At 50.8% G+C, this 23,581-nt stretch overlaps 1 protein-coding gene across 1 annotated transcript in view; it reads right to left on the bottom strand.

Moving 5' to 3' along the window:
• Positions 1-23,271, bottom strand: part of aatkb (apoptosis-associated tyrosine kinase b) — a 332,408-nt gene extending 309,137 nt beyond the window's left edge. The window contains exon 1 of the mRNA XM_038776388.1: positions 23,248-23,271. The gene's annotated coding sequence lies outside the window, so the exon portion shown is untranslated. The remainder of the gene's footprint in view (positions 1-23,247) is intronic.
• Between the last annotated feature and the right edge of the window lie 310 nt (positions 23,272-23,581).

Below are 23,581 nucleotides of genomic sequence, written 5' to 3'. Positions count from 1 at the left end.
TGCAGATGCTCAGCAGGTCCGGAAGCATCTACGGAGATAGAGAGAGAGGGCCGGAGTTAAATGGGGGAGGGGGGAGGTTGCCGGCCACGCCCCCCCCCCCCCCCCCCCCCCCCAGGCCTGCTACCCGGCGGTGAAGCCGGCAGCTTGCCATTGGCCGCAATTGGGATATTCCGGTCCCAACCAGGTCCCCTCAGCTCCGTGTTTTCCGGGGGCGCAGCATTCCATGGCAGCGAGATTCTATCATCCCGCCGCTTCTCAATGGGACTTCCCATTGAAATCATCCCACTCCACCGGGAAAGGAGGATCCCAATGGGGGGAGTATTCCGGCCTCTGTTTCTGCTTCCACCTCTGCGGCTGAGCATTATCCTCCCCTTTCCGAGTGGAGTTCCAGCTGCTGCCTTTCCACCTGTTTGTGCTTTGGCTTCATTCTTGGACAGTTACCTCAATTTACACCTCGTTTCGTCGCTTTATGTTTCTTTCCATGCAATCACAAAACTGCAAAACAAAGCCAATCTCCCCTTCCCCGTGTTCATTTTAATGACACAATTCCACAACACAAGGGCTTATAAGGTCAAGACGTCTATTTTGTAACCCTGGTAGTATTGGATATTATAGGATTACACAGGTGCAGGAGGTGGCCATTCGGCCCATTGTGCTGGTGATGGCTCTCTGAAGGGGTCTTCAATTAGACCCATTGCTTGTCCCGTCCCTCCTCCCTCCCCCGACCCTCCTCCCTCCCCGACCCTCCTCCCTCCTCCCTCCCCCGACCCTCCTCCCTCCTCTTTCCCCCGACCCTCTTCCCTCCTCTTTCCCCCGACCCTCCTCCCTCCTCTTTCCCCGACCCTGCTCCCTCCTCTTCCCCCGACCCTCTTCCCTCCTCTTTCCCCCGACCCTCCTCCCTCCTCTTTCCCCGACCCTGCTCCCTCCTCTTTCCCCCGACCCTCCTCCCTCCTCTTTCCCCCGACCCTCCTCCCTCCCCTTTCCCCCGACCCTCCTCCCTCCTCTTTCCCCTGACCCTCCTCCCTCCCTTTTCCCCCGACCCTCCTCCCCCTCTCTTTCCCCCGACCCTCTTCCCTCCTCTTTCCCCCGACCCTCCTCCCCCTCTCTTTCCCCCGACCCTCCTCCCTCCTCTTTCCCCCGACCCTCCTCCCTCCTCTTTCCCCGACCCTCCTCCCTCCTCTGTCCCCCGACCCTCCTCCCTCCTCTTTCCCCGACCCTCCTCCCTCCTCTTTCCCCGACCCTCCTCCCTCCTCTTACCCCGACCCTCCTCCCTCCTCTTTCCCCCGACCCTCCTCTTTCCCCGACCCTCCTCCCTCCTCTTTCGCCCGACCCTCCTCCCTCCTCTTTCCCCGACCCTCCTCCCTCCTCTTTCCCCTAATCCTCCTCCCCCTCTCTTTCCCCCGACCCTCCTCCTTCCTCTTTCCCCTTCCCCTCCCCCCCCCCTCTCTTTCCCCTCCCCTCCCCCCCTCTCTTTCCCCTCCCCTCCCCCCCTCTCTTTCCCCGTGGTAATAATCCTGCACAATTTCCACTTTCAAGCACATCTCCAATTCTCCTCTGGAAGCTACTCCTGAATCTGCTTCCATCACCCTTTCGGGTAGCGCACCCTGGATTCTAACAACTCACTGCATTAAACCATTTCTCGTCATCGCCTCCTTGGCCTTTTGGTCAATTGTTCTGCCCTCTGGTCATATCAGCTCATTGAGTTGGTCAGTTCTTGCCTACTGGCTGCTAAACATCATGCTTTGCGTGTACAGAGTGATTCTCTTGTAAGGACACAATGGGAATCATTTTGCACCCCAATGGTGATCAGGGTCATTGGGCCCACCCACCTCCCAACCCCATTCTGTATAGAACCCACTCAATTTTGCTTCCACTGAAATCAATGGAATAGAATTTAGTTGGGATCTGGACAGGGCGGCTTGTCCACTTGGCTGGTTCAACAGCCAGGCAGTGAGGTGGAAAATCAACACCTTGTATCGTGCCCCTTGTGACCCCACTTGAGCTGGAAATCTAGGCCGACATGGCAATGCAGTACTGAGGGGGTGCTGCACTGTCAGAGGTACATCTTTCAGATGAGACGTTAAACACATGCTTCATTTGTCCTCTTGGATGGATGAAAGATGTACCCTGGCACTATTCTGAAGATCATGTTACACTCCTTTCCCCCCCCCCCATATCTTGGCTAATATGTATCTCTGAATTAACATAATTAAAACAGATTATCAGGGTGATTATCATATCGCTGTCTGTGCGAGCTTGCAGTGCACAAACTGGCTGCCACATTTCCCACATTTAAAATAACAATTTGATTGGCTGTGAAATGGTTTGAGGTGTTGTGAGAGTGCGCAAAGTGTAAATAACCACGAGTCCTTCTTTTTGTTCCTTCCCCTCTCCCACAGTCAAGATGTGTGTGATCCATATGCCCATCACTGCACTTCTACAGGTGAGGTTAAGGGAGGAACCCCGGGGGGTCGGAGAATCGCCGGGGGCCGGCGTCAATCCCGCCCCCGCTGTGTCCCGGATTCTCCACCCCCGAGATTCGGCGGGGGCGGGAATCGCGCTGCGCCGGTCGGCGGGCCCCCCGCGGCGATTCTCCGGCCCGCAATGGGCCGAAGTCCCACCGCTGTCAGGCCTCTCCTGCCGGCATGGATTAAACCACCTACCTGACCATCAGGATTGGCGGCGCGGGCGGGCTCCGGGGTCCTGGGGGGGGGGGGGGGGGGGGGGGGGGGGGCCGGGCCGAGCAGAGGGACAGTAGTAAAGAACTCTGCACTGCATTGCAGAATCCATCCCTGACTGCTTCCTCATCACTGGGACAAAAACATCCCCGAATGAGACAGATTGCTTGGGAATTAAGACGATTTGTAACATGGACCCTGTTTGATTAAACATGCCACATGATCTGACATTACACAAAGAGAGCTGTAACCAGGACTTAAATACTCGGTTGTATGTGATAATCAACTACAGTTAAACTATAGCAAATATTACAACACCAGCCATTACAACACCAGCCATTACAACACCAGCCATTACATCACCAGCCATTACAACACCAGACATTACAACACCAGACATTACAACACCAGACATTACATCACCAGCCATTACAACACCAGCCATTACAGCACCAGCCATTACAGCACCAGCCATTACAACACCAGCCATTACAGCACCAGCCATTACAGCACCAGCCATTACATCACCAGCCATTACAACACCAGCCATTACAACACCAACCATTACAACACCAACCATTACAACACCAACCATTACAACACCAGCCATTACATCACCAGCCATTACAACACCAACCATTACAACACCAGCCATTACAACACCAGCCATTACAACACCAGCCATTACTGCAAAAAAGCTCATCGAATGGCAGATGAGAGAATCTGTGCAGAATGTAGGTGATTAGAATTTCTGTTCTGTCGATGAGCTGCATCAAAGCATTTAAAAAGTAAATTTGTCCCAAACGTTGGACCAGAAATGTCAACGGGAAATGTTCTTACGGCATTTCAGACAACAGACATGTTAATGTGAAGAATGCACCGGGAAAAATACTCAGTAAATGAGCAGTTGCAACGATTCAATTGCAAACAAAAAGCAAGTTTAAGGAAATGTGGCCAAAAACTTTGCTGACAAAAGCTACAGTGCGAAAGAGGATGATAGCTTGAAACAGGTTGATAGATTAAAGCTTATATTGTAAACTGAAACGCACACCAGCCGTCTTGATATTTAATACATCCCAGCTGTTTATATAAGCTGTGCCAGATCGCAACACTTTGTCAATAACATTTCCTTGTGTCGATCTTCTTTGTCTCCTTGCGGGCAGTACGTATGTCAAAAGCTGCCAGTGACGGAAAGGAATTAGTGTATTTTTTCTCCAAATTATAAGACAACGATATCATATTTGAACTATGCACGACAAAACGCTGCCATAGCGTTGTGACGTCTTGTCCACCTCTGCTTTTTCACTCCTGTTCAATCTTTCTGTCAGTTTCCACATGCAGCATTGCCTTTCCATTTTGGACCTTTCGCCCACAAACACGTCCACTATTCTGCTTTCAGTTCGCCTCACTATTCTCTCCCCAAGTAAGTAAGTAAACCAGGCGGGGGCCGATTTAGCTCAGTTAGCTGAACAATTGGTTTGTGGTGCAGAGCGAGGCCAGCAGCTCCCTGTACCAGCGGAGGTTATACAGACAGGCAGCTAATGAACACAGAGAACAGGACAAAACCAATGAGCAGGCAAGACACTCAGGGGTGGTATCTCACTATAAAAAGGCACAAGGCACTCACACTCCGCCTCTTTCCACTGATGAACATCTACAGAGTGAGTCAGGGTGTATGTACAGTATCACACCTCCAGCACGTGGCTAAGAGCTAGTCTGGTTCAGTCAGACAGAGTAACCACACTTAGGTTAGCAGAGAGTCGAACTCACAGAGAACTGTGCTAACTGTGCTAGTGGTTCAATAAATCAGATTGAACTAACTTCAAGGTCTGGAGTATCTTTTGGTCAAAGCTGCATCCAGTTGCAGCCTGTGTTATCCCAGAGTACATAACACATCAAGCTCTCCCCCCTCATCTGGGACTATGGCGACTTAGCTTACTTACTCTCTCTTGTGCTTCTCTCCAGCCAAGAACAAGAGCATAGAATTCTGGGAGATTAAGCCCCTCCTCATGGAGGAACCTCTGATTTCCTGAACATCAAGGAGAACCAGGCAGATGAGAACAGATGGGTTTAAAGCTGGGTCGCGGCAGGCAATCAAGGCGCACGAAAATAAGAAAGGATGGAAAATAAATAAGGGATTGTTTCAAAATAAGCACACAAGCTTTTGTGGCCAATTGAGAAAATGGCTGTGATGGTTGCTGATTTTGGAGTCGGGTATGGAACACCAGGGAAAATGAAACAAGTCACGGTGACATTTAACTGCCACCAACTCTCATGCCCCATAATGTTTCTATATTTATTTATTCAGTCATGAGGTGCCGGCATTGCTGGCTAACCCAGCTTTTATTGCTCATCCCTAACTGCCCTCGAGACGGTGGTGGTGAGCCACCTCCCTGAACCGTTGCCGCCCCTGTGGTGTGGGTACACCCACCGTGCTGTTAGGAAGGAAGTTCCAGGATTTTGACCCAGCGACAGTGAAGGAACATTCCAAGTCAGGCGAGTGTGTAGCTTGGAGGAGAACCTGCAAGTGATGGCATTCATATACATAATCTACCCTTGTCCTTCTGGGTGGGAGAGGTTGCAGATTGCGGGGAGGTGGTGGCGTAGTGGGATTGTCACTGAACTGGTAATCCAGAGACCCAGGGTAACGCTCTGGGGGGGGGGGGATCTGGGTTTGAATCCCACCGCAGTGGCCGGTGAATGCCATGAAAATCTGGAATTAAAGAGTCGAATGATGACCATCAAACCATTGTCGATCGTTGTCAAGAGACATCTGGTTCACTAATGTCCTTTAGGGAAGAAAATCTGCCGTCCTTTACCTGGTTTGGCCCACACGTGACTTCAAATCCACAGCAACGTGATTGACTTTTACATGTCCTCTAAAATGGCCGAACAAGACACCCAGTTCAAGGGTAATTAGGGATGGGCAATAATGGCTGTCCCCGCCAACAACGCTCACATCCCGTGAATGAAAAAAAAAAGATTTGGAAGGTGGATGTTGCAGAACATCTTGTTGATGGTCCACACAGCTGTGTTTGTATATCGGTGGTGGAGGGAGTATCGATAAAGCGGGGCTGCTTTGTCCTGGATGCTGTCAGACCTCTTGAGTGTTGTTGGAGTGGCACTCATCCAGGCAGGGAGAGTACTCCACAACACTCCAGTCTTGTGCCCTGTAGATGGTGGAAAGGCTTTTGGGGGAGTCGGGTGAGTCACTCGCCACAGAATTTGCAGATTCTGACCTGCTCTTGTTGCAATAGTAATTATACGGCAAGTCCAGTTCCGTTTCTGTTCAATAGTAACCACCAGCATGCTGCAAGTGGGGGATTCTGTGACAGTAATGCCATTGAATGTCAAGGGAAGAAGTTTGGATTGTTATATTCATATCCATATTTCTCTCTGCCTTTCCTACACCTATGTTCTGCTTTCTCATTGTACCTTCCCCAAGCCATATCACATCAAGCATCAGGAGTGATGAGGATTTCAACCTGCAAATGCGCATCAAATAATTTTTAAACATGTAACTGATGTACCATCAATTGAACGCGAGACGAGTTGCTGAACAGAAGTATGGCTTTAATCTACTAGATGTTAGCCCTGCGGTCGATTACAGTATAAGGACGACCGCCGGGAGTACTGGGTATTTATACCCCGCCTTGGAGGCGGGGTTAACTCAGCCTCTCGACCAATCGGGGAGCCGTCACATGACTGGTCTCAACCAACCGGTCGAGAGGCACATGACCGACCAGGGCCAATGGTAAGCCGGTGTTCTGCACCAATGGCAGGCAGCTATGCTAATCATACCACCACAGTAACAAGGTACTTTTCCTATTTTCTGGTTGAGAGTGACCCTTGTGCCTGGGGCAGGTTCTCAGATGGAGTGGGAGCATTTGACATTTGCAGCCATGCAAAAACTTGTTGCAAGACTTGCTGTCATAACAAAAACCCTCCAGGGGCCACTTTGCACCACCAGAGAGTTGCATATGAGCCGTGGTTTCATGTTCCTTAATCCAATGGCACATCCGTACGCCCACATTCCCTGAATCCATGATGGCTCTCATCTCCTGGTGCCACTGTGCCTAAATCATAGAATCATAGAATTTACAGTGCAGAAGGAGGCCATTCGGCCCATCGAGTCTGCACCGGCCCTTGGAAAGAGCACACTACTTAAGCCCACATCTCCACCCTATCCCCGTAACCCAGTAACCCCACCTCACCTTTTTTGGGCACGAAGGGCAATTTTTATCATGGCCAACCCACCTAACCTGCGCGTCTTTGGACTGTGGGAGGAAACCGGAGCACCCGGAGGAAACCCACGCACACACGGGGAGAGCGTGCAGACTCCGCGCAGACAGTGACCCAACCCAGGAATCGAACCTGGGATCCTGGAGCGGTGAAGCAACTGTGCTAACTACTGTGCTGCTGTGCTGTCTAAATGGTGGATTGAAATCCTTGTGCGAGGCACGAACCCACACCCTCTACTGCAAAGCTGTCACAGTGATCCTAGCTTGCACTAACAAACCTTACATCCAGTGTACAGGTACAGAGGTGGGTTGAGTGGTGGGCTATATGGCTATTCTCAGGTGAAGCTGGAGTCAGTGGAGTTCTTTAGAGCAGTCCAATGAAATGGATGATCCCATCCATCCCAGGGAATTACTTTATGCTGCTCAGATATTGCTCAAATGAAATCCAATTGATTTCAGCTACCACGTCCTTGTGCCAGCAGACACATCAAAGCAAACTTAAACAACTTATTGTGAGTGCTGAAGCATCTCTTCCATTTTCCAGTTCCAATGAAAATTTTCTAACCTGAGATATGGGGCTGGATTTTCACAAGAGGTGGGGGATACTCCAGGGATCTTTAAAAATGTTGGCAGGGACCAGATTCCGGGCTTCCCACCCTATTCCTGGTGCACTCAATTTTCACCAGTTCAGGGCAAGGGTGAAGGCGGGTGCAAGTCACCCTCGCGACCTGGCCGGTCCATCGCAGGGATAGGCTGTGTCCTAGCTCTCTACTCTTCAAAGACCCATAGTTCATGGACCTCAGAGGCATCATGAACCACAGTCTTGATGAAGGAATCATTTTAAAGGCAAGTTCAAAAGGTCTTACCCATGCTTCCATGTTAACCTATGACCTACACCCATACCCTCCATGCCTCTTTATGCCCCTCTCCAAAGCCCCTATGGCTCCATCCCTCCATGCCAAGCTATGCTCCTCCACCCACCACCCCTCATGCCAATCTATTTTTTTTTATAATTAAGGGGCAATTTAGCGTGTCCAATCCACCTACTCTGCACATTTTTGGGTTGTGGGGGCGAAACCCACGCAGACACGGGGAGAATGTGCAAACTCCACACGGACAGTGACCCAGAGCCGGGATCGAACCTGGGACCTCGGCGCCGTGAGGCGGTTGTGCTAACCACTAGGCCACCGTGCTGCCCTGTCATGCCAATCTATAGCACTTCCATGCTGTACACCCTGTATAATCGGTACAGAATTAATGGACCATATTGTGACAATAGCATGTGCAATAAAGCTTTTATAAAGTCATTCATTCATAAACATTGCCTTTACTACAGCCCCAGGGGCTGGTTTAGTTCACTGGGCTAAATCCCTGGCTTTTAAAGCAGACCAAGCAGGCCAGCAGCACGGTTCGATTCCCGTACCAGCCTCCCCGGACAGGCGCCGGAATTTGGCGACTAGGGGCTTTTCACAGTAACTTCATTGAAGCCTACTCGTGACAATAAGCGATTTTCATTTCATTTTTCATTTCATAAGAGTGTTAATCATCCAAGCCCTTTAAATTATCATCAGACATTGCAAGCACTTGCAACGTCTTTATCTTGTGTAAATAAATAATGTACAATTGGCAGAATAGATCACAGAATACAAGCTATCCATCAAGCAATGTTTTCTTTGAGGCACAGATGTTTCAATAGAGTAATGGAGGTCTGAACTCATAGGCAATAATATATAAGGTGTGGCTTAGAGCTCAGGGTTGGCAGTGGGTGGAGGGCCAAAGCCTTGCTGGGAAGGTCTGAGGGGCTATGGGGGATGAGTGGGGACATGGGTTGGCATGGGTGGGGTATGGGAGTGGGTGAAGGGTGAGGACGAGAGGACTGTTTTTTTTGTTTTATTGATTTTATTGTAACTGAGGCCAAGTTCCAGAGAACCGAGGTGGGCCCATGAAACAGCCTCTATGGCTGCTTCTGTACACAGTTCCGAGCCCACTTAGATTTTAACATCGCTGTACAAACATCGCTTGTACCTACATCACATGAACTGCAAGGTTCAAGATGGTGGCTGACCATCACCTTCTCAAGAATCACGGGGTAGAAAAAGGCCATTCGACCCATCGGATCTGCACTGACCCTCTGAAAGAGTACCCTACATAGGTCCACTCCCCCATCCCCCTTCCCCATCCCTACGGCCCCACCTGCACATCCCTGGACACTAAGAGGCAATTGATTATGGCCAATCCACCTAACCTGCACACCTTTGGACTGTGGGAGGAAACCAGAGCACCCGGAGGAAACCCACGGAGGCACGGGGAGAAAGTGCAGACTCCACACAGTCACCCAAGGCCGGAATCAAAACCCGGGTCCCTGACGCTGTGAGGCAGCAGTGCTAACCACTGTGCCACTGTGCCGCTCACAATCGGGCATGGGTAATAAATGCTGGAAGTGCCAGCCCTAAGCAAGATTTTTAAAAACATTTCTCAGGCAAACAGTAAATGAAAAAATATCTGCAGTGAATCGAATGTGATGTGACGTTCACCTTTACGGAGTATCAATAAACACATTTCAGCAAAGTAAGATTCACCGCAATGGGTGATTCTGATTGAATGCGATACTCTCTACAATCCCACAGCAAGAAGCTGTTATCCAGGATTAATTTAGCTTCATTAAAGATCTTCCCAGTTTTTCTTATCTGTCATTATATGGATGCAAATAGGGGTTTTATAAAAACTAAAAACTGTAAATAAAAGCTTCCTACTTTTGTAATTGCCTCTAAATGCTGCACAGATTTTAGTTTTGAAACTTTAAAACTAAACCACTGGCATTTGAGAAAGGTTATTCAATTGGCCAGTCAATCACAGGTGGACTTTGCAATCAGTCTGGCGGCAAACAACGGTGAGATGCGACAGAGCCGCAACCCTGGTAAGTCAGTCTAATGTGTGCCACGGTGCGGCCGGATTCGTACAGCTGGGGTCACCTCGATAGATTCAATTATCGTGGTTTTAATCATCAACGCTTCAAGCAGCAACACGGCTACAGAATATTTCGTGCTGCCTCCCCACGCAGCAAATTGTCAGCCTCAGCAGTACAGACACAAGGCAGGGAGGAAGAGAGAGAGAGCGAGCGAGCGAGAGAGAGAGAGAGTGAGCGACAGAGAGAGAGAGAGTGAGCGAGAGAGAGAGTGAGCGAGAGAGAGAGAGAGAGAGAGAGCGTGAGCGAGAGTTGAGGGGCTCTGTTCACAGTGAGCGAGGAGCTAATCTGTGGCCATGTTAAGATTCTGAGAGTGGATCATTTGTCAAAGTCACAATACTGGTACATGTCACTGTGCTGGTGTTATTAATTGATTGATTGATTTATTGTCACATGAACCGAAGTACAGTGAAAAGTATTTTTCTGCAGACAAGGGAACGTACACAGGCGTACATAGTAGATAAAAAGAGTGATCGACAGAGTTCATTGACAAATAGTGCATCGACAAATAGTGTTATCTCGGTGGCAGTGAGAGGGGTCGAACACCTGCCTTCGAGTTATTCAATGGCCACCATGGCGCGCAGGGCCAGACGGCTGTAAACACACGCAGCATTTTTACATTTCCGATTTGGTGCAGAGATAGAACTGCGGTCCGGGAAGGGTTAATTTATGCAGCTGGGGGAATGTCGCTCAGACAGCCCATAAAGATAAATGATGCGAGGAGCTGCAGCCAAAATCCTCCAGCTCTGGTAGCTGGTGGAGGGGCCGACGGTGCAGTGCAAAGCAGTCCAGGCACACACACACACCCCCCACTCCAAATGTGAGGAGGGGAGAGTGAGTACTCCATCATGTCACTGCCGCGCAACCAGCAGACGCGCTCAATTCCTCGGATGCTGTGATCATGCATCCTGTGAACTGCAGGAGTCAGAAGGAGTCAGGCAGAATATTAATGCCACTCCAACCCATGCATTTAAAGTGCGAGCGTTTTGCTTTTTTTTCCTGTAGAGATCCTCTGCAGCATGTCTGCAAAGGCAAAGTGCTGCAGACATGTTGCCATCATCGTGAGCAGACACTGCAACAGTAGATAGGGGCCACTTTTCTAAACAAAAAAACACCTCTCTCAGCGGTTATCACTTCGCTGATGCATTTTTCAACCTCACTACAGGCAAGAATGACTGTGGTTATATTTGCAATGCTGGGCCAATCATTTCGCCCACACCACCATCTACATCCTTGATATTTTGCCTTTTGTGAAAATATAAATTGGGGTCAGCAAACTCTGCCAGCAACTAACTACATGTGTTGAATTTGGCACATACAAGATTGGATTTGTGTGTTTTCCTTCTCATGCCAAACCACTGACAGGAGAAATATGATCGACAAGATCAAAAAATGCCATGAGACATGTCACAATTTATCGTTGCTGTCGCCCATTGAAAAATAACAAGGGTTGCACTGTACTTAAAATGCTGGACAAAAACAAGGAGCACATACTTTGTCCTCCCATGCTAATGTGCTGTTTCTTGGCTGGAAGATGAGGTAATGGTCACAGGAATCTACTCATGGTGCTTTATTCTCAGTGGGGCACGAGAGGCAGCAGGAGTGAAAGCTCTTTCTCTTTTCACTACCTACTCACAGCAACTTGGCCCAGTCTTTCTGAGGGGAATTCAGGTTTGATGGTTGCAGATTTCTGTGCCGCCTTTACATTAAACCAAGAGCCCTCTCTAGTGTACTTAAAAGATTCAATAGTGCTCTATGGGGTGGCACGATGGCATCGTAGTGAGCAATGTTGCTTCACAGCTCCAGGGTTCGATTCCCGGTTTGGGTCACTGTCGGTGTGGAGACTGCGCGTTCTCCCCGTGTCTGCGTGGGTTTCCTCCGGGTGCTCTGGTTTCTTCCCACAAGCCCCAAAAGACGTGCTTGTTAGGGAATTTGGACATTCTGAATTCTCCTTCAGTGAACCCGAACAGGCGCCTGAGTGTGGCGACGAGGGGTTTTTCCACAGTAACTTCATTGCAGTATTAATGTACGCCTACTTGTGACAATGATAAAGATTATTATTTTGACGAAGAGCAGGGCATTTTCCCTGGTGTTGTGACCTCTATTTAAACCCCCATCGCAAAATCAGGTTATTCTGACTTTATCACATTTCTGTTATGGGATCCTGCTGTGTACCAGTTGCAAGTTGCCTGCCGTGTTTCCTACATTAGGACAGTGATACACTTCAGAGTACTTCATTGGCTGTAATATGTTCTGGGACATCCAGTGGTTGTCCAAGGTGCTACATAAACGCAATCCGAACTGAGCTATTTCATCCCCACTTCAAGAATGTCTACTCTCAACTATCTGTTCCAAAGGCTACAGAGTCCAGCTTCACCCGGTCCTCTGGTGCTAGGGGTTAATTCTAAGGCTTCTCTCCACACTGCCTCCCAAGTACTGAGAAGATACAAGAGCATCAAAGGAAAAAGAGGGGGGGGGGGGAATCTGAAACAGATGAAGAAAGCCTTCAGATCAAAGGGTCTGAAAGATCACACTGAAACAAGACAGGAGAGATCCATCAATACCTACAAAGCGAAAGCGCTGCACAGAGAGACCCCCACTGCATCACCAAGGTAGGCTGCGGACATTCCGGAAATCCCACCAGCCCTAACGTCACCATGTTACAGAAATGTATGGCACTGAAACAGGCCGTTCAGTCCAACTCATCCATTTTTACTGATGATAAAAGAGCCGTGTTGAAGTTATTGATCTGGCCCTCAACAGGACACTTCACAAGAATTGCAATCGGGGGAGAAAACAACAATTTATATTGTAGGTGAAGAGACTGTTGATTGGTTGGCAAGCTGGTCAAGATTTGCCCTTATATTGGAATTTTTGAAGATTGTTCTGATGAATGCAAGATGGGAAGCTTCAACAAGTCTCTTTTTTTCAGCAATACTCAAGGTCTGTATTAGCAAATGGCTAACATCCATTCTTATTTGTTGGTGGGACGTGGGCGTTAGGCCAGCATTTATTGCCCATCTCTAATTGCCCTTGAGAAGGCGGTGGTGAGCCGCCTTCTTGACCCGCTGCGGTCCGTGTGGTGTAGGTACACCCACCGTGCTGTTGGGGAAGGGTTTCCAGGATTTTGACCAAATGACAGTGGAGGAACGGCGATATAGTTCGAAGTCAGGATGGCCTGTGCTCAGAGTTCCACATAAACCTCCGCCCAACGCACCAGCATAACCTTCTACTCCTCTCGTCCTTCATGTGAACTAGTTATATAATATTGAGTTAGATAAAATAAAATGCTGCTACATCCCTCCCTTAAATACAACCGTGGAAACAGCAATGCATTTCTAAACAGATATATTTTTATAATGGACCATTATTTCTCGCACTGATTTGGGTATGTAGTGAACTTCATAGAATAACTACAGTGCAGAAGGAGGCCATTCGGCCCATCGAGTCTGTCTGAAAGAGCACCCTAGCCAGGCCCGCTCCCCCGCCCCCATCCTCTTAACCCTACCTAACCCTTGAAGACTAAGGGGCAATTTATCATGGCCAGTCCACTTAACCTGCACACTTTTGGACTGTCGGAGGAAACCGGATCACCCTGAGGAAACCCACGCAGACTCGGGGAGAATGTGCAAACACCGCACAGACAGTCACCCAAGGCCGGAATTGAACCCGGGTCCCTGGCGTTGTGAGGCAGCAGTGCTAACCACTGTGCCACCGTTACTCCGACCATTATAGCAAATCAAGTCACAAAATCATTGCAGAAGATTTAAGAAATGTAATGAGAGAGGTAATCACGTTGATAGACCTCAAACTGGATTCGTGCGCTAGATGCTTTGACATCTAAGAGTCATCCAGGGCTTGTGCGAAAATATCCAGCAGAGATCCCCTGCTTCTGATGAAAATCTGTCCAAAATTGTCACTGGGAATTTGGTGCAATGTAATGGTGGGAACTCGTCTGGAATGTGACTGAATGCCATGAGTAAAGAAAGTTAAATACTGCATTCAAATGTTACCGCCGTTTAATCTGGGAGTGAGAATTACACGTTAACCAGGATAAAGAGAGAAGCCACTTTAACTCAAGAAGCCTCGCACTCAAGAATCCGATTCTACACGCAGGTGAACATGTGAAATAGGAGCAGGAGCGGGCCATTCGGCCCCTCGAGCCTGCTCCACTAAGATCTTGGTTGATCTGCTGGTGCTTCGAGTTCCACATTCTCATCCACATGCAGCGAGGAGAGGGTTGACCAGAAACCTGAAAATCCTTCACGATGAATACCTGAAGAACTGCTGCCGGAGCTGATGGCAGGCAGTCGTGAAATATTCAACACCTAATCATTTATGCTTGAAAGCCACATAAATAACGCAAATAAATATTTTTCAAGGCAACGCACAAGGAGTTGTGTAATGCAAAAAGATTAAAAGGTAACAATGGTACAGCAACCTGTTGCACACTCGCCACCCCCAAATATTCTAAACAAATACTGGGCAAATTATTTCAAGACCAAACATATTTTGTGTTGCAAGCTTCACCCACCTCTGCAAAACACATACAATCCAGCTGATCACAGGTTCTATTGCAGACCAGCTAATCTCTTTGGAAAATAATTTGCATAAATATTCTTTAATCCATGAAGATAATCATATCAAAACTCCAGAATATTGCCATTATTCAGCTAGCCCTACCATTCTCAGCTCCAGCAGCACCGTGGTCATCATTCCTGAAGTAACATTCACACTCTCAATCTAATCTGAACTCTTTAATATCCAATCCAATTCCCAAATTTGGTTTTGAACAAGGTCTTTCTCAGAACGATGTGGAGATGCCGGCGCTGGACTGGGGTGAGCACAGTAAGAAGTCTTACAACACCAGGTTAAAGTCCAACAGGTTTGTTTCAAACACTAGCTTTCGGAGCACTGCTCCTTCCTCAGGTGAGGAAGGTGAATTCATTCACCTGAGGAAGGAGCAGTGCTCCGAAAGCTAGTGTTTGAAACAAACCTGTTGGACTTTAACCTGGTGTTTGTAAGACTCCTTTGTCAGAATGAACTAAATCAGCAGAATGGATGGAACTTTCTGGGCCCCGCCAGCAGCGGGAAGCTAGGCAGTTGCGGGAAATTAGGCCTGAGGACAAAAATCAGCTTCTCGATGGCGGGACGGACTTTAATAATTGTTCTCGGGAAATTAAATATGTGTTAAAGACGGGTCGAGGTTCCCCATGAACAATGTTGGGAGGTTCTTTTGCACAGATTAGCAAGTCACACTCACTGAATGGCTACCTCGCCAGAAATAAGCTCCCCTCCAAATTAGATTCCCCGCCAGTGAGAAATTAGTACGTTCATATTCACAACTGCACATAAATGACAAGCCAGGGAGGGACGGTGCAGGGTGTCTGGGGGGGGGGGGGGGGGGGGGGGGGGGGGGGGGGGAACGACACAGTGCAGGGTATCCGGGGAGGGGGGGGGAGGGACGACACAGTGCAGGGTGTCTGGGGAGGGGGGGAGGGACGGTGCAGGGTGTCTGGGGAGGGGGGAGGGGACAGTGCAGGGTGTCTGGGGAGGGACGGTGCAGGGTGTCTGGGGAGGGACGGTGCAGGGTGTCTGGGGAGGGACGGTGCAGGGTGTCTGGGGAGGGACGGTGCAGGGTGTCGGGGGAGGGGGGGAGGGACGGTGCAGGGTGTGCGGGGAGGGACGGTGCAGGGTGTGCGGGGGAGGGGGGGGGGACGGTGCAGGGTGTGCGGGGAGGGACAGTGCAGGGTGTGCGGGGAGGGACGGTGCAGGGTGTGCGGGGAGGGGGGGGGACAGTGCAGGGTGTGCGGGGAGGGACAGTGCAGGGTGTGCGGGGAGGGACGGTGCAGGGTGTGCGGGGAGGGGGGGGGACGGTGCAGGGTGTCTGGGGAGGGACAGTGCAGGGTGTCTGGGGAGGGGGGGGTGCAGGGTGTGCGGGGAGGGACAGTGCAGGGTGTGCGGGGAGGGACGGTGCAGGGTGTCTGGGGAGGGACAGTGCAGGGTGTGCGGGGAGGGGGGGAGGGACGGTGTAGGGTGTGCGGGGAGGGGGGGAGGGACAGTGCAGGGTGTCTGGGGAGGGACGGTGCAGGGTGTCTGGGGAGGGACGGTGCAGGGTGTGCGGGGAGGGGGGGGGACGGTGCAGGGTGTCTGGGGAGGAACGGTGCAGGGTGTGCAGGGAGGGGGGGTGCAGGGTGTGCGGGGAGGGGGGGGGAACGGTGCAGGGTGTGCGGGGGGGGGGTGCAGGGTGTCTGGGGAGGGACGGTGCAGGGTGTGCAGGGAGGGGGGTGCAGGGTGTGCAGGGAGGGGGGGTGCAGGGTGTGCGGGGAGGGACGGTGCAGGGTGTGCGGGGAGGGGGGGTGCAGGGTGTCTGGGGAGGGACGGTGCAGGGTGTGCGGGGAGGGGGGGGGGGGCGGTGCAGGGTGTGCGGGGAGGGACGGTGCAGGGTGTGCGGGGAGGGACGGTGCAGGGTGTCTGGGGAGGGGGGGACGGTGCAGAGTGTGCGGGGAGGGACGGTGCAGGGTGTCTGGGGAGGGACGGTGCAGGGTGTCTGGGGAGGGACGGTGCAGGGTGTCTGGGGAGGGAGGGACGGTGCAGGGTGTGCGGGGAGGGACGGTGCAGGGTGTGCGGGGAGGGACGGTGCAGGGTGTGCGGGGAGGGACGGTGCAGGGTGTGCGGGGGGGGGGGGGGGCGGTGCAGGGTGTGCGGGGAGGGACGGTGCAGGGTGTGCGGAGGGGGGGTGCAGGGTGTGCGGAGGGGGGGTGCAGGGTGTGCGGGGAGGGGGGGTGCAGGGTGTGCGGGGAGGGGGGTGGGACGGTGCAGGGTGTGCGGGGAGGGGGGGGGACAGTGCAGGGTGTGCGGGGAGGGGGGGGGACGGTGCAGGGTGTGCGGGGAGGGACAGTGCAGGGTGTGCGGGGAGGGACGGTGCAGGGACGGTGCAGGGTGTCTGGGGAGGGGGGGTGCAGGGTGTGCGGGGAGGGACGGTGCAGGGTGTGCGGGGAGGGACGGTGCAGGGTGTGCGGGGAGGGACGGTGCAGGGTGTGCGGGGAGGGACGGTGCAGGGTGTCTGGGGAGGGGGGGTGCAGGGTGTGAGGGGAGGGATGGTGCAGGGTGTGCGGGGAGGGACGGTGCAGGGTGTCTGGGGAGGGACGGTGCAGGGTGTCTGGGGAGGGGGGGGGGGTGCAGGGTGTCTGGGGAAGGACGGTGCAGGGTGTCTGGGGAGGGACGGTGCAGGGTGTCTGGGGAGGGGGGGTGCAGGGTGTCTGGGGAGGGGGGGGGTGCAGGGTGTCTGGGGAGGGGGGGTGCAGGGTGTCTGGGGAGGGACGGTGCAGGGTGTCTGGGGAGGGGGGGTGCAGGGTGTCTGGGGAGGGGGGGTGCAGGGTGTCTGGGGAGGGGGGTTGCAGGGTGTCTGGGGAGGGGGGGTGCAGGGTGTCTGGGGAGGGGGGTTGCAGGGTGTGCGGGGAGGGGGGTTGTTGGGTGTGCGGGGAGGGGTAGTGTCGGGTGCCTAGGTGCCCTATACATTTGGCACCCGGCTCTTCAACTCCACGAGATTACAGCAGGATGGTGACCTCCTTCCTGCCTCCACAATAGGAATCAAAAGGCCCTTTTCCGCGGCAGCTGTACTGAGCTGTGGTTGGTCAGCCGTGTCGCCCCCCCCCCCCCCCCCCCCCCCCCCCCCCCCCCCCCCCCCACCAACGACCTCCACGTGGAAATCACTCCCACATCCACACGGCCGAGATTTCTGAGCAATCCACGTTCGGAACTTGGTGCATCATCAATTCTCCGTCTCCAATGCAACCCCCGTTTAGATCAACGTGTACGGTGCAGGACAAGTCCACACATTCGAGAACGTGTGAATGACGTGGTGAATCTCGCTCTGTAAAACCAACTTAGCGAGAACAACAATAACTTATACTTACCTCACACCTTTGCACACTGGGCTAAATCGCTGGCTTTGAAAGCAGACCAAGGCAGGTCAGCAGCACGGTTTGATTCCCGTACCAGCCTCCCCGAAAGGCGCCTGGAATGTGGCGACTAGGGGCTTTTCACAGTAACTTCATTGAAGCCTACTCCTGACAATAAGCGATTTTCATTTCATTTTTCATAAGACGTCCCGGGTGCTTCACAGGAGGGTTCTAAAACAAAATATGACCCTGAGCCAAAGAAGGAGATAGTTGGGCAGCACGGTGGCCTAGTGGTTAGCACAACCGCCTCACGGCGCTGAGGTCCCAGGTTCGATCCCGGCTCTGGGTCACTGTCCGTGTGGAGTTTGCACATTCTCCCAGTGTCTGCGTGGGTTTCGCCCCCACAACCCAAAAATGTGCAGAGTAGGTGGATTGACCACGCTAAATTGCCCCTTAATTGGAAAAAATAATTGGGTAATCTAAATTTTAAAAAAAAGGAGATAGTTGGAGAGATGATCAAACTCTAGTTTTAAGAGTGTCTTAGGACAGAGAAGGAGAGAGATGGAGAGGGGGCCAAAACTCAGGAAGGGAACCCCAGAACGTAGAGTCCAGTGAACTGGAAGTACAGCCACCAATGGTCGCATGATTAAACTCAGGGGTGCTGAAGAGGCCAGAATTTGAGGAACGAAGATATCTCGGAGGGTTGTGGGCTTGGGAGAAATGGGAGAGGTAAGGGAGGGGAGAGGCCCTGGAGGAGTTTGGAAATAAGGATGAGAATGTAAACATCAAGATGCTGCAGGACCAGGACAATGACAACCATTTCACATCCTACATCCAAAAACCATTATGGTTCCTTTTTATAATTGTGATTCGGAAGACAAATCGTAATTGTAATTAAAGGTTACATTCAAAGCTCTCCAGAGAGTTAGGGAGAGAAATCTATACTTTTGAGCCTGGGTGAGCTGATTTTTACGGTAACTGATGGGAAATATGCATTGATTTCTTTAATGGAAATGAAACGTAAAGGGGCATTGTAAACATGAGTGAAAGCAAATGGCCCATCTTTCTAAAGTGTCAATCTAAATCTGTTCTTGTAAATTTTTTTAAACATTGCTCTTGAGAAGGTGGTGATGAGCTGCCTTTCTGAACCACTGCAGTCCATGTGGTGTAGGTACACCCACTGTGCTGTTAGGGAGGGGGGGTTCCAGGATTTTGACCCAGCAACGGTGAAGGAACAGCCAAAATATTCCCAAATCAGGGCGGTTGAATGATTATACAAACACTCGCAACTAGCCATTTCGGCACGTTTAAGAGCAATTCATCATTATACCACCACACCTCAGTCTTCCAAACATCCACAGGATGATGCTTTCCCTGGCAAATATGTTTCCCCGAAGACGTCCATGTGGCAAATGACAACCAGGGACGTTGTGGAAAAGAGCAGTGAAGCACCAAGGTGCCAAGAATTTAAGGAGGAAAGTGAGCCTTTCATTCCTTTACTGCTGCACAGTCAATCTCAGACATCCTGTTCTGAGGAGGGATGGGAGGTAACAGGTGACCTTTTCCTAGGAAGTGTTACAATCCCAGTTGGTGTTATAACTGGACAGGAAATTCCCAGAATGGAACCTGGCTCAAAAGACCATGGGCCGGATACTCCGATTTTGAGGCTAAGTGCCGACGCATGCGTGGGAACTGTGGCATTTTACGACGCCAAAACCGACGCCAAACCCTCACCGATCCTGCTCCCAACGGCTTGGGAATGGCCGCCAACATAAAACATGGCGGCGACCGTGTGTGGACTCGATCTGCCAAATACTGCCCCCGGGCACCCCCCTAGCCAGCCCCACCAGTCCCCGCAGCCCTCGCGGAAGCGCCCTCAGCCAGTAGCATGACTCCCGGCTGACTGTTGTGGCGCTGGGCACCATCCTCAGCCACCACGCCAGGTTCCCAATCGCTGAGGTCACACGTGCCCCATGTGGTTGGGAACACGGCCCATCGTGGGTGGAGCATCGGGGGAGGGCCTTCAGGTGACATGCCAACGCCGTTCCAATGACATGATGACGCCATTTCGGAAGGGGCGGAGGATAGAAAACCAGCGTCAAACCAGCGATGCCCCCGAAGGGATTATCCACCCGATTGCCAATTACGATATTGGCATCGGGCAATGGTGACTCCCGTCCAATAACTTTACTCTTTTTTAATAAAACACGAAGGAACTGAGTCACAGGACTGCTAACCAGTTTAACAGCAAGAAAAAACATTTATTAAACGTGACAACTTGGATTATTATACAATACGCCTTTACTACCCTTTTAGATTAAAAAATACACACAAAGTATTAAGGAACATAGAAAATCCGTTTTAAGCACACAAGATGGCACACACCAGGCTTTGAACCCAAGTTAGTATATGTGTACTTCTCCTTATAATCTCCCCAGATGATTACCATATTACCACTCCCAAAACACATTTTGGGAGCTCTAGGGACTGGTTTTTAAAGCAGACCAAGGCAGGCCAGCAGCACGGTTCGATTCCTGTACCAGCCTCCCCGGACAGGCGCCGGAATGTGGCGACTAGGGGCTTTTCACAGTAACTTCATTGAAGCCTACTCGTGACAATAGCGATTTTCATTTTCATTTTCATAAATCTTTCATAATAATAATGCTTTTCCTTAGCAGTTTGCATTCTGAAATCCAGTCCGGGTTTTCCGGATTGCACTTTTCAACAAAGTTTCTGCGCTCTACCTTGAACAGAAAATTCGGTCCAGGATTTTACACCAACCCCTTTAGGATTTCTTTGCCCTGATTGCTGTGCAAACTGCCCACACTTCCTTTAACTTTCAATTCCCAGACTCTTATTAAAATGACAAAAGTTTCATCCACCTTTGAAGTCTTCTGCCCCACTTTAAATCTAGTTACTGCAAATGTTTCATTAACTCAAAACACTTTGTTTCATCTTTCTTGAATTCTTTTGAACAATAGGCGGCACAGTGGTTAGCACTACTCCCTCACAGCACCACGGACCCGGGTTTAATTCCGACCTTGGCTGACTGTCTGTGTGAAGTTTGTATGTTCTTTCCCGTGCCTGCATGGGTTTCTGGGTGCTCCAGTTTCCTCCCAAAGTCCAAATTGCCCCTTAGTGTCCAAAAGCGGGGGGGGGGGGGGGGGGGGGGGGGGGCGTAGGCCTAGGTAGGGTGCTCTTTCAGAGGGCCGGTTCAGACTCAATGGGCCGAATGGTCTCCTTCTGCATTGTGTCACTGTTCTCTTAACTTCAGGCAAAGTGTTCCACAGATTCACCACCCTCTGGTTGAAGAAATTCCTCCTCATCTCTGTTTTCAAAGATCGTCCCTTTAGTCTGAGATGGTGAGATGGTGTCCTCTGGTTCTAGTTTACAGCAGGGACGGCAGATTTCCTTCCCAAAAGGCCATTAGTGAACCAGATGGGTCTATTACAACTTTTGAAGACAGTTGATACTAGTTTTATGTTCCAGATTTTGTTAATTGAATTTAAATTCCACCAGCTGCCATGGTGGGATTTGAACCCATGTCTCCTCCAGGATCACTGCCAACACAGCACCATCTCCCCTTTGTCGGGTGAGGGGGTGGGGGGGGGGGGTGTATTTTTGAAGTGTAGTCACACTTTTAACATAGAATCATGATAACCAATTTGCACGTGGCAAGCTCCCATAGTGCGATAATGACTATATCATCTGTTTTTATGAGGTTGATTGAGGGAATGAATTTGGTTGAACATTAGGGAAGAGGCAGATGGGGCCTCATTTAAACATCTCGTCTGAAAGATGGCACCTCCAACAGGGCTGCATTCCCTCAGTCCTGCACCGGAATGTCCGTCTGGACGTTTGTGCTCAGCTCCCGGAGTTGGAATTTAACCCATGTTTCTCAGAGCTGAGCGAGCCACCAACTAAATCACAGCTGACACTAAAGGGAATTAGGGAACAATTTTTAAACAACTGACAGTTGTTTGACAGTCATTTTTAATGGTGTCAGGTTTCCACTTAGAATTTGAAAAGAACCCTCCAATCCCACCATAGAAGTTTTGACTATTTGAACCCTTCTGATGGACAATGAGAAAAGATTACTGGATAACTACCCGATGGCATAACCAATATTTGCCGTAGGAGCCCTGTGGAGAGCAGTATTGTGGCCTGAGTACTGGGCCTCCGCCACTGCATTGTTGCTATGTGTATTATACTTTACATAGAACATAGAACATAGAACAGTACAGCACAGAACAGGCCCTTCGGCCCTCAATGTTGTGCCGAGCCATGATCACCCTACTCAAACCCACGTATCCACCCTATACCCGTAACCCAACAACCCCCCCCTTAACCTTACTTTTATTAGGACACTACAGGCAATTTAGCATGGCCAATCCACCTAACCCGCACATCTTTGGACTATGGGAGGAAACCGGAGCACCCGGAGGAAACCCACGCACACAGGGGGAGGACGTGCAGACTCCACACAGACAGTGACCCAGCCGAGAATCGAACCTGGGACCCTGGAGCTGTGAAGCATTTATGCTAACCACCATGCTACCGTGCTGGGGGATACCGCGATGGCAATGCTATTGAACATCAAGGTAGAATCTCGTGTTGGAGAGGATCATTGTCTGGCATTGCACGACAATCACCAGGCAGGAATGTTCCCTTCCAGTCGGGGAATACTTCAGCAGTCAAGGGCATTCAGCCTCAGATCTCCGGGTAAGCGTTCTCCAAGGCAGCCTTCAGGACGCGCGACTACGCAGAATCACCGAGCAGAAACTTATAGTCAAGTTCCGCACACATGCGTGCGGCCTCAACCGGGACCTGGGATTCATGTCGCATTACATTCATCCCCCACCATCTGGCCTGGGCTTGCGATATCTGTAAATGCTCGTTTTCAAAGCATTGTCTTGCATCTTTGACTTTGGCTACATATAAGTTTCTGGAACGTACCTCTTCATTCACCGGAGGAAGGAGCAGCACTCTGAAAGCTAGTGATTTGAAACAAACCTGTTGGACTTTAACCTGGTGTTGTGAGACTTCTTACTGTGCTCACCCCAGCCCAACGCCGGCATCCCCACATCATGAAAGGGGACAGCAGTGGAACTGACACACTTTGCCACATGGGCGACCCCTTGAAAAATCTTAACTGCTCTTTGCAAAACACGGTGGGTCACACTCAGACCTTATCGCAAAGGTCGGGGCCACAGAAAGGGAAAAGGAATTCACCAAACAAACCGATCCATAATACAGGTGAGAGGGTGAGGCAGGGCCTTTTTTCATCCACTCTAATAAACGGCACAACTGTGTCAAACCATAGATCGGAGTAGAGAATATTCCACAAGGCTCGTGAATATATCCCCGATTTTTCCACACTGTTTTCCCCTCAGGCTGTCCCGTTGCCCACATTCATGCAGCAGATCTGATTTGAAATCTGAAATACAGACTGCACTCACCTCCTCGCTGCCCCGAGGTCCAGTGGCCTGATCCAGTCACAAGGGCAAAAGACAAACAAAAAAAATAATAAATTAGTATTTCCTTCCTTTTTAAAAAAAAAACTTGTCTGGAGATAATGAAACTGTTCATTATTCCCAAGAGAGTACAAGGATTTAAGCAGCTCTCGGAGCAACATATATTTCCGCAAAACACGACTTTGGCACTTTTTCCTTTAAATGATTGTGGATGCAATCAGCATCCCAATTGCAAACCATTCGAAGCCCATCTTCCAATAAACCGATGCATTTCGGGCCTCTTCCAAACATTTAGCTTAAGAACGAATGAGGAGGGGTC

Source organism: Scyliorhinus canicula, chromosome 18 (genome assembly GCF_902713615.1).
Source record: "Scyliorhinus canicula chromosome 18, sScyCan1.1, whole genome shotgun sequence".
Classification (NCBI taxonomy): Eukaryota; Metazoa; Chordata; class Chondrichthyes; order Carcharhiniformes; family Scyliorhinidae; genus Scyliorhinus; species Scyliorhinus canicula.
Note: the sequence above shows the minus strand (reverse complement) of the source record. Positions and strands in the feature narration are given on the sequence as shown.